Source organism: Zeus faber, assembly GCF_960531495.2.
Source record: "Zeus faber genome assembly, chromosome: 14".
NCBI classification, from domain to species: domain Eukaryota; kingdom Metazoa; phylum Chordata; class Actinopteri; order Zeiformes; family Zeidae; genus Zeus; species Zeus faber.
The window spans coordinates 8,856,577-8,868,764 of record NC_137200.1 but is presented as its reverse complement, the minus strand read 5'-3'; positions in this window follow the sequence as shown (position 1 = coordinate 8,868,764).

Here is a 12,188-nt window from a genome sequence, read left to right as displayed (position 1 = left end):
TAGGGGCGGCGCCACTATCGTCACCTCGTGTTAGGCAAACGTGATAACCACTACACCACAGAAACTGATAGCACCTTTGGCACACCCGAATATATGACGTCATAACAGGCGAGGCCCTGATGGAGATCCTATCCAATTGGTTTATTTGTCTGTTAGTCTGTCTGTCTTCTATAGTGGGAGGCACTTGAAGAGGCCTCTTCCAGTCGGTTGACAGCCGCATTCCAAACAAGTTCCAGCCAGTTTCCAGCCAGCCACCAGGTGCTCCCCACCCGGTTGCCATTACCCCCCCACTCCTCATGTGTCATGATAGGGCGTGTTTAATTTTGACTGTAAACACAGCCATTTTTTCAATTGCAGTGTGCACCATGAGATGGCAATGCTTTTCATCCCTTTAATAGCTCAGCCCCTCACGCCTCAGATAACTGAGGCGTGAGGGCTCAGATAACTGAGGCGTGAGTTGCCGACATGCGGCATTCTGCCGCATGTCGGCCTGCCGCACGGTTCTCACATGTGAACAAGAATATTTTCAGTCAGAAACTGTCCCTTGTTGTAAAACGTCACCCCCCACGGAGGGTCCAGGACCATTAATTCAAATAATTTATCATAATAATCGGAAGGATAGATGAATCATTTCCCCTGTTTTTCCCATAATGCACCGCTGCCTTCTAAAATAATTCCTTTAAACAGACCGATCGCAAAGAGAAAATGTTTGAAACGTCGCTGTTTGTTGTTTCATTTCAGAGTGTTGGACCAACTTCAAGTTTACACCTTGAACATCAGATTTAGGTATAAGATTGAACACTTCCAGTGGGGATGATATTGGGTTCTGTAAATACAACAAAATATCCTCTGCATACAAACTGAGTAGTGGATTTAATGTGCTGGCTGATCGGTTTATGTGGAGGTATGTGATGTGTGCGGCAGTACAGACAGACATATAAATGTACATACATAAATTTCTTCCAACATGCTTGTATATTATAAGGCAAACAAGTGTCATATAGATAGATAGACTGACCCACAGAAACTGTCGGGAAATTGCAATGTGGCAGCAGCTCACATCAAAACAATAGGCAGTCATAACAATAGAATAAAACATGAAAATCCAAATATACAAAAGAAATTGACAATATATGTGAAAAGGGTGAAATATACAATACAAACTCACAGTTAACTGCGTACGATCAAAAAATGATAAAATATGGCAGCATAATGGAATATAAATGCTCAAAATTGAAAGCAGTATGATCTTGAACGAACCTGAAGTATTATGAAATAAAAACAGAATGAAAAACAAAACTCAAGAAGCTGGGAAAAAAAATTATCTGACTCCCGGACCATCAGCACCGGGTCCCCTCAAGGCTGCCTTCTTTCTCCTCTGCTGAACTATGCTCAGCTGAGCTATCGGAGGGATGAGACATCACAACATTTCTGTACGGTATCCATCGCTGGACTTGTAGCCATGGGATAGGGTGAGAAGTTAGGGTTAGGATTAGAGTCAGCTTCTTTGCCCCATTTCCCTTCTATTTATGCAATTGCTGATGAGGGTGACCTCAGTCGGTTGGATCCCTGATGGTCTAGTGGCTAGGATTCGGCGCTCTCACCGCCGCGGCCGGGGTTCGATTCCCGGTCAGGGAAAGCTTTAGGCACTGCGGGTTAGGATCAGGAACTTGTCCGCCAATGGGCCAGCTGAAATCACAAGTTCGGCTTTCCGAATGTCCACATTACCAAACATGCTATTCATGGTGGCTTGAATGCCTTGTAGAAATTGTCGATGATGCTTTAATCAGAAGACTTAGTAAAGCAAAATGTAGCTTGGAGGGTCTGTGATGGATTTGAGGTAGGAAAGCACAAGGCGTTCAAAAGACTTTATCACCACATTTGAAGTCTATAAATTATTATTATCTTTAACTACGCAACAGTAAAATAGACAATATTCTTTCTTTTAGGACACGATAGCCATACATATAAAACAAACAGTGATGATTCTTTATAGTTATTATTAATCTCATCATCATTGATACCATTTTACTATGAAAATGTTTCACAGATTTATATATATCTGCAAGGTCAAAGTTACTAGAATCCACAACTGTAGACACGACCTCCCTCCAGTCCCAAATGTGAGAATCTCTACTGCAGAATTTCTAATAGTGGGGGACTGCAGTCGGGTTCTCCCCCGAACATGTGTTCAATGGAAACTTGATTCAGGGATTCTACTGTCATGGTGAAGCTTCAGGGGCGGATTTAACAGCTGTCAGTATCTCATGCTTTGAGGAGTAAAAACTTTCAACTGTTAATGTACGTGTGGAGGTGCAGGTGGTTGTTTATGTATGTATTATAATGATTACATTTGTCTATCCGTTAATACAGAAGTGTATTTTTTTCGTGTTGTTTGTTTGAGTTTTGTTTTTCATTCTGTTTTTATTTCATAATACTTCAGGTTCGTTAAAGATCATACTGCTTTCAATTTTGAGCATTTATATTCCATTATGCTGCCATATTTTATAATTTTTTTTATGGTACGCAGTTAACTGTGAGTTTGTATTGTATATTTCACCATTTTCACATATATTGTCAATTTCTTTTTTAAATTTGGATTTTCATATTTTATTCTATTGTTATGACTGCCTATTGTTTTGATGTGAGCAGCTGCCACATTGCAATTTCCCTAAAGTTTCTGTGGGTCAGTCTATCTATCTATATGACACTTGTTTGCCTCATAATATACAAGCATGTTGGATGAAATTTATGTATGTACATTTATATGTCTGTCTGTACTGCTGCACACATCACATACGTCCACATAAACCGATCAGCCAGCACATTAAATCCACTACTCAGTTTGTATGCAGAGGATATTTTGTTGTATTTACAGAACCCAATATCATCCCCACTGGAAGTGTTCAATCTTATACCTAAATTTGATGTTCAAGGTGTAAACTTGAAGTTGGTCCAACACTCTGAAATGAAACAACAAACAGCGACGTTTCAAACATTTTCTCTTTGCGATCGGTCTGTTTAATGAATTATTTTAGAAGGCAGCGGTGCATTATGGGAAACAGGGGAAATAATTCATCTATCCTTCCGATTATTATGATCAATTATTTGAATTAGTGGTCCTGGACCCTCCGTTAGCGCCGAATCCTAGCCACTAGACCATCAGGGATCCAACTGACTGAGGTCACCCTCATCAGCAATTGCATAAATAGAAGGGAACATGGAGCAAAGAAGCTGACTCTAATCCTAACCCAAACCCCGAACCCCTCACCCTAACCCATGGCTACAAGTCCAGCGATGGATACCGTACAGAAATGTTGTGATGTCTCATCCCTCCGATAGCTCAGCTGAGCATAGTTCAGCAGAGGAGAAAGAAGGCAGCCTTGAGGGGACCCGGTGCTGATGGTCCGGGAGTCAGATAATTTTTTTTCCCAGCTTCATGTACTGCTTCCTGTCAGGCAGGAAGTCTGTGATCCACCTGCAGGTGGAGTCAGGCACACTCAGCTGGGAAAGCTTGTCCGGCAGAAGAGTCCGAATGATTGAAATCTGAAATCCCAAATCCACAAACAGGATCCTGGTTCAAGATCATACTGCTTTCAATTTTGAGCATTTATATTCCATTATGCTGCCATATTTTATCATTCAATTATTTGAATTAGTGGTCCTGGACCATCCGTTAGGTGTTGTCGTGTTACGACGTGGACAGTTTATCAGGGATCCAACCTACCAAGGTCACACCTCATCTGCAATTTCATAAATAGACTTGAACAGGTAGTAAAGAAGAATCAGCGAGCCCGAAGCCATAGCTACAAGTCCAACGATGGATACCATACAGAAATGTATTGTCCAAAACAATGTATTCATCCCTTTAATAGCTCAGCCCCTCACGCCTCAGCTTTGAAATCCAAGCTACATTTTGCTTTTCTAAGTCTTCTGATTTAAGCATCATCGACAATTTCTACAAGGCATTCAAGCCACCATGAACAGCATGTTTGGTAATGTGGACATTCGGAAAGCGGAACTTGTGATTTCAGCTGGCCCATTGGCGGACAAGTTCCTGATCGTAACCCGCAGTGACTAAAGCTTTCCCTGACCGGGAATCGAACCCGGGCCGCGGCGGTGAGAGCGCCGAATCCTAGCCACTAGACCATCAGGGATCCAACTGACTGAGGTCACCCTCATCAGCAATTGCATAAATAGAAGGGAAATGGGGCAAAGAAGCTGACTCTAATCCTAACCCAAACCCCTAACCCCTCACCCTAACCCATGGCTACAAGTCCAGCGATGGATACCGTACAGAAATGTTGTGATGTCTCATCCCTCCGATAGCTCAGCTGAGCATAGTTCAGCAGAGGAGAAAGAAGGCAGCCTTGAGGGGACCCGGTGCTGATGGTCCGGGAGTCAAATCATTTTTTTTCCCAGCTTCATGTACTGCTTCCTGTCAGGCAGGAAGTCTGTGATCCACCTGCAGGTGGAGTCAGGCACACTCAGCTGGCAAAGCTTGTCCAGCAGAAGAGCCCGAATGATTGAAATCTGAAATCCCAAATCCACAAACAGGATCCTGGTGTAGGTTCCTGAGGAGTCCAGGTGCTGGAGGATGAAACGGAGGGCCAAGTTTACTGCATCGTCTACAGACCTGTAGGTGAACCGCAGGGGCTCCACGAGAGGGTCTGTGACGGATTTGAGGTAGGAAAGCACAAGGCTTTCAAAAGACTTTATCACCACATTTGAAGTCTATAAATTATTATTATCTTTAACTACGCAACAGTAAAATAGACAATATTCTTTCTTTTTGGACACGATAGCCATACATATAAAACAAACAGTGATGATTCTTTATAGTTATTATTATACTCATCATCATTGATGCCATTTTACTATGAAAATGTTTCACAGATTTTTATATATCTGCAAGGTCATAGTTACTAGAATCCACAACTGTAGACACAACCTCTCTACGGTCCCAAACGTGAGAATCTCTACTGCAGAATTTCTAGTAGTGGGGAACTGCGGTCGGGTTCTCCCCCGAACATGTGTTCAATGGAAACTTGATTCAGGGATTCTACTGTCATGGTGAAGCTTCAGGGGCGGATTTAACAGCTGTAAGTATCACATGCTTTGAGGAGTAAAAACTTTCAACTGTTAATGTACGTGTGGAGGTGCAGGTGGTTGTTTATGTATGTATTATAATGATTACATTTGTCTATCCGTTAATACAGAAGTGTATTTTTTTCGTGTTGTTTGTTTGAGTTTTGTTTTTCATTCTGTTTTTATTTCATAATACTTCAGGTTTGTTCAAGATCATACTGCTTTCAATTTTGAGCATTTATATTCCATTATGCTGCCATATTTTATCATTTTTTTATGGTACGCAGTTAACTGTGAGTTTGTATTGTATATTTCACCCTTTTCACATATATTGTCAATTTCATTTTTATATTTGGATTTTCATATTTTATTCTATTGTTATGACTGCCTATTGTTTTGATGTGAGCTGCTGCCACATTGCAATTTCCCGACAGTTTCTGTGGGTCAGTCTATCTATCTATATGACACTTGTTTGCCTTATAATATACAAGCATGTTGGAAGAAATTTATGTATGTACATTTATATGTCTGTCTGTACTGCTGCACACATCACATACCTCCACATAAACCGATCAGCCAGCACATTAAATCCACTACTCAGTTTGTATGCAGAGGATATTTTGTTGTATTTACAGAACTCAATATCATCCCCACTGGAAGTGTTCAATCTTATACCTAAATTTGATGTTCTGGAGCTGCCCGCTCCTGAAACCAGTAAGAGGTCACCAGGTTTTAAGTGTCTCTGCCAAATTTGGATTGATATTGATCACCTACGACCGGAATGCTTCTGCCCGGTCTCGAGCCGGAGTCCTTTCGCGTGTTACGCGAACGTGATAACCACTACACCACAGACACTGATAGCACCTTTGACACACCCGAGGTTACACACCCGAATATATGATGTCAAAACAGGCGAGGCCCTGATGGAGATCCTATCTAATTGGTTTATTTGTCTGTTAGTCTGTCTGTCTTTCTGTTTGCTATCGTAGGAGGCACTTGAAGAGGCCTCTTCCAGTCGGTTGACAGCCGAATTGCAAACAAGTTCCAACCAGTTTCCAGCCAGCTAGATCCTCCAACGGTTCTTAAAACTTGCTGTGTTGGGAAAACGTTCTCTATCATTGATCGCAAGTGGCTTTCGAGAGAAGAAGCTTGGACTTACATCCCTTTGAATAATGCTGTCACAGAACAGCGCTCTGCTGAATCTAGTGGAATTAAAACAGGTGTTACATTTCTCAGTCAATTATGGAATGACATTGATCACATACGAGTATGCAGTAGGTATGTTTCCGCCCAGTTTTGAACAGGGGACCTTTTGCGTGTAAAGCGAACGTGATAACCACTACACTACAGAAACTGATACACCCTTTCTGACACCCTAAAGCTGGTGCCGGATACCACAGGACACCTTGAGAAGTCTTGTGCAGTCCATGCCTGTTTTGCTGGCACGAGGTGAAGCTACAAGATATTTGTGGTTATAATTGGTCGTTTTAATGTTTTGGCTGAACAGTGGACGTCACTGCTTGTTGCTGTCCTGGCAGTTCAAATATCCCTGAAGAAGGGCTTTAACAATCGTTCCAAGATGGTGGAGTGTAGACACAAAAGAAGAGGGAGGTTCCTCCAATGATTCTTAGAACTTCTTACCATGGGAAAACATGTTCTTTTTACATTTCCCCGCCGAATTTAGATTGATATTGATCACATACGACTTTAAGATGGAGATGTTTCCGCCCGGTTTCGAACCAGGGACCTTTCGCGCGTGAAGCGAACGTGATTACCACTACACTACGGAAACTGAAAATACGTTACAGACACCCTAGGTCTGGTGCTGGATACCACAGGACACCTGTTTTGGTGGCACTAAGTGGAGCGACAAGATATTTGTGGTTATAAGTGGTTGTTTTGGCTGATCAGTGGACGTCATAGCGGTTTAAATATCGCTGAACAGGGGCTTTTACAATCGTTCCTGGATGATGGAGTGTAGACACAAATGGAGAGGGGGGTTCCTCCGATGGTTCTTAGAACTTCTTTCCGTGTGGAAACATGTTTTTTCAATTCTGCCCGCTCCTGAAACCAGTAAGAGCTCAATAGGTTTTGAGTTTCTGCGCCAAATTTGGATTGATATTAATCACCTACGACTATAAGATCGCAATGTTTCTGCCCGGTCTCGAGCCGGGGTCCTTTCGCGTGTTAGGCGAACGTGATAACCACTACACCACAGAAACTGATAGCACCTTTGGCACACCCGAATATATGACGTCATAACAGGCGAGGCCCTGATGGAGATCCTATCCAATTGGTTTATTTGTCTGTTAGTCTGTCTGTCTTCTATAGTAGGAGGCACTTGAAGAGGCCTCTTCCAGACTGTAAACAGAGCCATTTTTTTTTCAATTGCAGTGTGCACCATGAGATGGCGCTAACTTCACGAAAAACACAATCACATTCCAGAGAGCGATTTCAGATTTTCACTCATAACCTGAGATATTGTCCTTGAACCATCATTTCTCAAAACAAATTTTTTTTTGGTCGCCATAATGAGAACAGGTCTTTATGACTTATTTTAATCTACATGTTGCACAGGTGTTTAATTTCAAAAGGGGAGCAGTTTTTTTATTTACTTTTTGAAAATTACAAAGTTCAATGGCTTTTAATGGAGCACTCAAGCTGGGTCAATGTAATTATAGTTTCAAGTTTATTGTCAAATACTTGTTAACAATGCAGGCATCACTACCAGTAAGGAGATTCTTGGTCTCAGAGCCGACTCAACTTTACATAATACAGTGGTGCAAAAAAGTATTTAGTCAGCCACCAATTGTGCAAGTTCTTCCACTTGAAAATATGAGAGAGGCCTGTCATTTTCATCATAGGTATACCTCAACTATAAGAGGCAAAATGAGAAAAAAACAATCCAGAAAATCACATTGTCTGATTTTTAAAGAATTTATTTGCAAATTATGGTATGGTATTAAGTATTTGGTCAATAACAAAAGTTAATCTCAATACTTTGTTATATACCCTTTGTTTGCAATGACAGAGGTCAAACGTTTTCTGTAAGTCTTCACAAGGTTTTCACTCACTGTTGCTGGTATTTTGGCCCATTCCTCCATGCAGATCTCCTCTAGAGCAGTGATGTTTTGGGGCTGTCGCTGGGCAACACGGACTTTCAACTCCCTCCAAAGATTTTCTATGGGGTTGAGATCTGGAGACTGGCTAGGCCACTCCAGGACCTTGAAATGCTTCTTACGAAGCCACTCCTTTGTTTCCCGGGCGGTGTGTTTGGGATCATTCTCATGCTGAAAGAACCAGCCACGTTTCATCTTCAATGCCCTTGCTGATGGAAGGAGGTTTTTACTCAAAATCTCACGCTACATGGCCCCATTCATTCTTTCCTTTACATGGATCAGTCGTCCAGGTCCCTTTGCAGAAAAACGGCCCCAAAGCATGATGTTTCCACCCCTGTGCTTCACAGTAGGTATCGTGTTCTTTGGATGCAACTCAGCTTTCTTTCTCCTCCAAACACGACAAGTTGAGTTTTTACCAAAAAGTTCTATTTTGGTTTCATCTGACCATATGACATTCTCCCAATCCTCTTTTGGATCATCCAAATGCTCTCTAGTAAACTTCAGACGGGCCTGAACATGTACTGGCTTAACAGGGGGGCACGTCTGGCACTGCAGGATTTGAGTCCCTGGGGGCGTAGTGTGTTACTGATGGTAGCCTTTGTTACTTTGGTCCCAGCTCTCTGCAGGTCATTCACTAGGTCCCCCCGTGTGGTTCTGTGATGTTTGCTCACTGTTCTTGTGATCATTTTGACCCCACGGGGTGAGATCTTGCGTGGAGCCCCAGATCGAGGGAGATTATCAGTGGTCTTGTATGTCTTCCATTTTCTAATAATTGCTCCCACAGTTGATTTCTTCACAACAAGCTGCTTAACTTTTGCAGATTCAGTCTTCCCAGCCTGGTGCAGGTCTACAATTTTGTTTCTTGTGTCCTTTGACAGCTCTCTGGTCTTGGCCATAGTGGAGTTTGGAGTGTGACTGTTTGAGGTTGTGGACAGGTGTCTTTTATACTGATAACGAGTTCAAACAGGTGCTATTAATACAGGTAACGAGTGGAGGACAGAGGAGCCTCTTAAAGAAAAAGTTACAGGTCTGTGAAAGCCAGAAATCTTGCTTGTTTGTAGGTGACCAAATACTTATTTTACCGAGGAATTTACCAATTAATTCATTAAAAATCCTACAATGTGATTTTCTGGATTCTTTCCCCCAATTCTGTCTCTCATAGTGGAAGTGAACCTATGATGAAAATTACAGGCCTCTCTCATCTTTTCAAGTGGGAGAACTTGCACAAATGGTGGCTTACTAAATACTTTTTTGCCCCACTGTACGCAAATTAAGGGTGAATAGTATCTAAGAACAGAATTTAAAGAGCATTTAAACAGATAATTTTTTAACTAGATTTTCAAATCAAAAATGGAAAGATGTGGTGTAGTCTATGTAATATGAAGGTATTTACCTAAATGAAAGACAAAATAAATATAAATATATAAATATAAATTCTTCATAGTTATTATTGTACTCATCATCATTGATACCATTTTACTTTGAAAATGTTTCACAGATTTATATATATCTGCAAGGTCAAAGTTACTAGAATCCACAACTGCAAACACGACCTCCCTCCAGTCCCAAATGTGAGAATCTCTACTGCAGAATTTCTAATAGTGGGGGACTGCGGTCGGGTTCTCCCCCGAACATGTGTTCAATGGAAACTTGATTCAGGGATTCTACTGTCATGGTGAAGCTTCAGGGGCGGATTTAACAGCTGTAAGTATCACATGCTTTAAGGAGTAAAAACTTTCAACTGTTAATGTACGTGTGGAGGTGCAGGTAGTTGTTTATGTATGTATTATAATGATTACATTTGTCTATCCGTTAATACAGAAGTGTATTTTTTTCATGTTGGGTGTTGTTTGTTTGAGTTTTGTTTTTCATTCTGTTTTTATTTCATTATGCTTCAGGTTCGTTCAAGATCATACTGCTTTCAATTTTGAGCATTTATATTCCATTATGCTGCCATATTTTATCATTTTTTGATCGTATGCAGTTAACTGTGAGTTTGTATTTTTTTGAATGATCGCAAGAGACTTCTGAGAGGAAGAGGTTGGAATAGTATATCTTTGGATGATGTGACAATTCTGCCCGCTCCTGAAACCAGTAAGAGCTCAACAGGTTTTTAGTTTCTCCGCCAAATTTGGATTGATAGTAATCACCTATGACTACGAGATCGCAATGTTTCTGCCCGGTCTCGAGCCGGGGTCCTTTCGCGTGTTAGGCGAACGTGATAACCACTACACCACAGAAACTGATAGAACCTTTGGCACACCCGAGGTTACACACCCAAATATATGACGTGATAACATGCGAGGCCCTGATGGAGATCTTATCTAATTGGTTTATTTGTCTGTTAGTCAGTCTGTCTTCTATAGTAGGAGGCACTTGAAGAGGCCTCTTCCAGTCGGTTGACAGCCGAATTTCAAACAAGTTCCAGCCAGTTAACTGTGAGTTTGTATTGTATATTTCACCCTTTTCACATATAGTGTCAATTTCTTTTTTATATTTGGATTTACATATTATATTCTATTGTCATTATGACTGCCTATTGTTTTGATGTGAGCTGCTGCCACATTGCAACTTCCCTAAAGTTGCTGTGGGTCAGTCTATCTATCTATATGACACTTGTTTGCCTTATAATATACAAGCATGTTGAAAGAAATGTATGTATGTACATTTATATGTCTGTCTGTACTGCTGCACACATCACATACTTCCACATAAACCGATCAGCAAGCACATTAAATCCACTACTCAGTTTGTATGCAGAGGATATTTTGTTGTATTTACAGAACCCAATATCATCCCCACTGGAATTGTTCAATCTTATACCTAAATTTGACGTTCAAGGTGTAAACTTGAAGTTGGTCCAACACTATGAAATGAAACAACAAACAGCGACGTTTCAAACATTTTCTCTTTGCGATCGGTCTGTTTAAAGGAATTCTTTTAGAAGGCAGCGGTGCATTATGGGAAAAACAGGGGAAATGATTAATCTATCCTTCCGATTATTATGATAAATTATTTGAATTAATGGTCCTGGACCCTCCGTGGGGGGTTGCGTTTTACGACCGGGACAGTTTTTACCTGAAAATATTCGTGTTCACATGCGAGAACCGTGCGGCAGAGCGACATGCGGCAAAATGCCTAACCTGTGCTGTCCTTGTACAACTCATACTTACCTGGTAGGGGAGACACCATGATCATGAAGGTGGTTCACCCAGGGTGAGGCTCAGCCATTGCACTCCGGTTGTGCTGACCCCTGCGAATTCTCCAAATGTGGGAATCTCGACTGCATCATTTCTGGTAGTGGGGGACTGCGTTCGCGCTCTCCCCTGATCAACTGTTAAATGAAATCATAACAGTGGTTGTCAGGAACTTGACACATACTTGGCATGGATCGAGAGAGTGAACCATAAATATTTGATTGATTCATCTGGAATTAAATCGACACACTGTTTAGAACACAATTTAATCTTACTGTACTTCTAATCTCTTTATCTTAAAAAGCACCAGAAGGATATCTTTTTCAAAATGTGAATCTTTATGCAAAACAATCAACACAACAGTAGATTTTTCTTTGTTGAAGTCGATAAATTATCTCTAACTGCGCGGTCTGTTTAAAGGAATTCTTTTAGAAGGCAGCGGTGCATTATGGGAAACAGGAGAAATAATTCATCTATCCTTCCGATTATTATGATCAATTATTTGAATTAGTGGTCCTGGACCCTCCGTTTGGTGTTGTCGTGTTACGACGGGGACAGTTTATCAGGGATCCAACCTTCCAAGGTCACCCTCATCTGCAATGTCATAAATAGACTTGAACAGGTAGCAAAGAAGCTGAGCGAGCCCGAAGCCATAGCTACAAGTCCAACGATGGATACCATACAGAAATGCAATGCTTTTCATCCCTTTAATAGCTCAGCTCAGCCCCTCATGCCTCAGCTTTGAAATTCAAGCTCCATTTTGCTTTACTAAGTCTTCTGATTT